The sequence below is a fragment of the Ixodes scapularis genome, unplaced genomic scaffold (assembly GCF_016920785.2).
Source record: "Ixodes scapularis isolate PalLabHiFi unplaced genomic scaffold, ASM1692078v2 PGA_scaffold9__187_contigs__length_104089568, whole genome shotgun sequence".
NCBI lineage: Eukaryota > Metazoa > Arthropoda > Arachnida > Ixodida > Ixodidae > Ixodes > Ixodes scapularis.
The window spans coordinates 10,881,835-10,886,899 of NW_024609884.1; positions in this window are offsets into that span (position 1 = coordinate 10,881,835).

Below are 5,065 nucleotides of genomic sequence, written 5' to 3' on the forward strand. Positions count from 1 at the left end.
ACACAAAAGGGATTCTTGGGAAGAGGGGAGTTCCTCCTTCCCCCCTTCTCTCGTCGTGGCCGGAGACGAGACAACCTCCGTCACTAGCTGTCATGGTTCCTAGACGAGCATTACAAACGAGGCGTTAGCGACATCCACCAGGTGCTCTTTGCTAATCGGTTAATTCGTTTTAAAATTCCTTTTCGAGACTTTTTTAACAAGATATTGGTATGTTCCATGTGATACTGCTCTTTTGAACACATATAGACCAAAAAATGAGCGCCGAAATTTCGTTGTAGTATCCCTTTAAAGGACACATGCGAAGGAAAAAAACATTTTTTTTTAAACAGCTTAGATGGAAAAAGGATATTACAAAACAATTTTACAACCAAGAAAAAAATTTTAGAACTATATTAACGGCGCTATACGAATTTGTAGTTGGCGCCGGCGGGCGCCGCGGAAAAGTGGCCCTTGACGGGCCCCACGGGCCCATATTTGTCACGTGGTGCTGGCGCTCTTTCGGAAGCTTGCTATGGCCTCTAAAAGTAACTTATTAATCTTTGTTTGAAGTACAACAAAAAACTAAGATGAATAAGTAACTTTTAGAGCCCAAAGGAAACTCCCGAAAAAGCGCAAGCAGACGTGATAGACCTGTGCGCCAGTCAGACGACGGCGGCGGCGCCCCGAAGCAGACGAACTTGTGCGGCGGCGGCGACGGCGGCGTGGAGAAACGCGTTGAAGCGGCGTTCGCACAACACTCAGCGTGCGGCGGCGACGCAGCGCGGCGGCGCGCGGGCCTACCACGTGACCAGCGGCGGCTCCCGCGAGCGCCAACTACAAATTCATATAGCGCCGTAAATATAGCTCTAAATTTTTTTTTTCTTCGTTGTAAAATCGTTTTATGAAATCCTTGTTCCATCTAAACTGTCTAAAAAAAAAAAAAAAATTTTTTTTCTTTGCATGTGAGACTCCTAAAAAGTTTGTAGCATCCCCACATAAAAGATGTTATAATTTCTGTGGTTCCACCAGTTCGACCACTATACAGATTATTGTGCAAAGCGAGTGCACAGTAAAAGTGATGTTATGTAGACCTTGGCATATTCCAGGTAATTTGGACACTTTTCTTCAATGGTTTCAACTATAAAGTTTCCGAGACACGGGAGGCAGCTTCCATGAGTGGGCATCTCGAAAACAAATGTGGTTGGCCTTTAAAAAGGCTGTTTGAGAAGGTTTTGCCAGTGCTGGTCAGAGTGGTTGACTACGAATAAGTAACATTACCATCACAGAGGACGTGCGACACAAGGCTTGCAGAACAATGTACAGCAACGGGGCTGCCCTGTACTGTCCAGCAGTCTTTGTGTATCACATCCTCTATGCTCATATTGTTACAAACCTTTCCCAGTCACTCTATCGGGCAGGTCCGGCGCCAGAAGAATTGCGTCGTTGGCGGGCAGTTGATGGGGTTGATGGCATCAAATATGATGCCATTTGATGGCATGCTGGCTGCAGGAAGAGAAGAGAGGGTGTGGGATGTCACTCAAAAGCAAATGTGTTCCTTTATAGACCAACACGCGTCCCTGACATGCAGCTGCGGCGGCGTTTTCGACAGCACTGTGCATGCGCAGACACTTCACCCGAATTCTGTTTCTGCGCACGCGCTGTGCTCACATCTAGAGCACTATATAGCTCCTTCGGAGCAGAGTAGCGCAATCTAGAACGCCGCCTCTCGGCGACTAGTGGCGAACACCCGGAGGTTCCAACTGCGGTCAGAAATGCATGGAGAACGTGAGAAAATCGTTATTTCTTCAGTATTGTGGGGATGTACGGAATGGCAATCATTTTTGACATAATAATGGAACATTTTAGAATAATTTGCGCTAAGTTTCGTGCCCCGCAAGGACGTGACTTTTTTTTAAAAATTGCCTGAGCGGCATCATGCAGCAGACGACACGGCGACGTCACACCATTCACGTGACCCGCTCCGGCCAACCCGAAAAGCCCATCTCCGCTGAGAGCAAAAATCGTCTGCTTCAAACGCCATGGCTTTGGAAATTGCCTTCTCAAAATTTGTACACGCATCCGATATTATTAAAACTTTGATAAAATGTTTAGTGCTTTACTACCTTCACGACACACTAGTTTTGAAAAGTGTGAACTCGCCGTTCATTTTTTAATCAGCCGTGTTGTGTCGATCTCCATGTATTCTCCCATAGGGCTGGCCGCCTCCTGGAACCCTGAGTACCACGTGACTCGCGCCGAGCTGCTCTGTCGGCCATGTTGTCGGCAAAACACGGGGTTCAAAGGATTGCGCTACTCTGCTCCGTAGGAGCTATATAGTGCTCTACTCACATCTGGCGTGGGCAAATGCGGGCTTGTTTGTAAACAGCGTGTCGGTCAATAAGTAGGGTTCCATATTTTCAGTTTGTAGTTTTTCGAAAATTCAGGTCTTGGCTTACTTAGCTTTTTATCTGTCCCAGAAATAGATCCATGATTTGTCCTTAGCAGAAATTAGCAAAATAATTACTCTTTTCTTTAAGGGGGGACATGGGCTTTAAAATTTTTCGAAAAAATTTATTTTTCAATTTTGAGGTTTTCGGTTTTAGAAACTAATTATACACCCTTACACTAAATTTCATAACCATGTGCCAAATAGTTACATTGATATAAAATATTTTCAACAGATTGTGAGGCAGTAACAAAGTAAGGGAGTTCAATGTTTGAATGCATTTTTCTCAGTTCCGCTTTTTGCTGCAAATTTTATACGAAGGAATCTTTTGTTCGAAGTAAAATTATTCTGATACCACAATCAAGATGTTTCTGAACTGAAATTAACTGGGGAATCGGGTTATTCACTTTATATTGTTTTAAGTTAAAGTCCTCATTGAGAAAAAGCTATGTTTTCAAAAATTGACATAGGACAGATATGAATCTCATATTTTGAGGTAAACACTCTTCCTGAAATATTTATATTTAAGTTATAAAAACTAGATAGCCCGAAGTTCCACATCCTCCACTTTATATTCAAGCAGTTAAAATGATGCTTAGTACCTTCATTTGCGTATTATAGATTTCTTAACGAAGAATGACACATCTTATGCAGTTATGTAAAGTTGTCCTAGAGAGCTGAAAGTTTGCACAGTACACCTACATCTGAAGCTAAATCTCCCCTGCAAATTTCTTTCCGATCGCTTGAGTAGCTCAGAAGTTCAACCTCTAGCCAGTGTCCCCCTTAACTGGTAAATATTTTAAAAGGGAAGCGAGATCTTTTCTTGGAAAGTCAGAGCCTGTATTAAGTAGTCTTGCGAAAAAAAAAAAAAAAAAAAAAAAATGTCACCCAGTGGTTTTATGTTTTGGCCATGTATAACCTTCATAATCGGAGTTCATTGAAGAAATACAATCTGACAGATCTTTACCGGCTAGTCACTTTTAGATTTTTTTTTTCGAATTTGTCTGAAAACACGTAATCCTTCTTTAACCAGTAGGCACACTTTGTCATTACTAATGCACTCAATGTGCTGACTACGATTTCATTACTGAACCAAATCGTTTGCTTACACAAGCATACAAAAGAAACCACAGGTTGCCTAGCATGGTGTACACCAAGTAAACAATCTAATCTCGAAGACTGCGTAAATGTTGTGGCTCCCTGAAATCCGAAATACACTATGTGCAATTTTTATTAAGGTGAAAATCTTATATGTCTCATCGTTCAGTCTTTGAGAAAAAAAACGTCGACAATCTGAAAGGTACCAAAACATTTACGTACCGCCACGGGCGGAGGGGTACTGCGTTGAACTACTGACGAAAGGTTGCTGGTTCGACGCCAGCCGAGGGACGTGGGCTAAAAGTCTTTTTGGAGGAATATTAATATTTGCAGATGTCACGTAAACGTTTTGGTACCTTTCGTATTGTCGACGTGATTTTTTCTCATGGACTGAACGATGAGACATGTAAGGTTTTCGCCTTAATAAAGATTGCCCATAGTGTATTTCGGAATTCAGGGAGCCACAATGTTTATGCAGTCTTCAAGATTAGATTGTTTACTTGGTGTACAGTTGGGGCACCGCCGCATCCGTAAATCATGTGCCTGTCTTTAATGCATCGGCGCTTGGGCTTTCGCCTTCAAGTCGTCTTGGGTATAACAAGAGAGACCCCGTGTTTTTTTGTTTTTTTTAGCTAAATGCAGTTTGGCACAGCTTCCCATGGTTATTGGTAGCGGATGAAGGTCAGGCACAACCACTTGCAACTTGTGGTCTCTTGTCCTGCAGTGACTGCACGATTGTGCAGTGGCTGCACGAGTGGATCTGTGGTAGATCCAGGCAGTGTCTGACACCAATCCACTGGGCTCCGAGCTTTTTCCTGACCTGATGAGCTTGCTCATCTTGCGGACCCCAAGGATACGGTGGATGTGATACCCATCTGCCGCAAAGTATTCCCTCTGTGGGGCCTTTTCTCGATTCAGGAAGAAGGGCTGCATGAAACAAACATGAGAAATTATCCCATTAGAAATATGCAAAGTTGGTAAGGTGTAAATACCCTTTTCAATCATGTATGTATAATCCTATCTGAAACAGAACAAACATACAACAGCTAATTCCCTACTAGTATCGTGAACACCTGGGGTACCCGAAAAATTACGGGCCAGCAATTGGCCACTCGCAGAACATAAAGCACTCCTATGTGGGGATGCTGTGAACCTCCCAAAGTTTGAGCTTAAAGGGTATAAAAATTTTCAAAGCTTGCTGAGTTTCGAATTTGCAAAGTTTGTAATTTATTAACTCTGCCTAAGTTCGAAACAAAAAGTTTGCTGCTCTCGAACACTGCCTTCGCGGCACCTCTACTACTATGGCGCCGAAAGCTGCAATAGGAAAACTGCCGAGTGCATCCTCCGGTGTCACTGTTTTACCACATGCATGTTAGTGCCATAAAGGAGGCAACTAGATGGCTTCTTCGACAAACTGTCTCCCCTATGTATCCCGTTAGGACTTGCCATAATGATATAGCATTTTTGCTATACCATTAGGTCGGCAGGGCAATAGGAGGCATCACTCCTCTCCGGTAGCCTGGAAAGAGGCTACCATTTAGA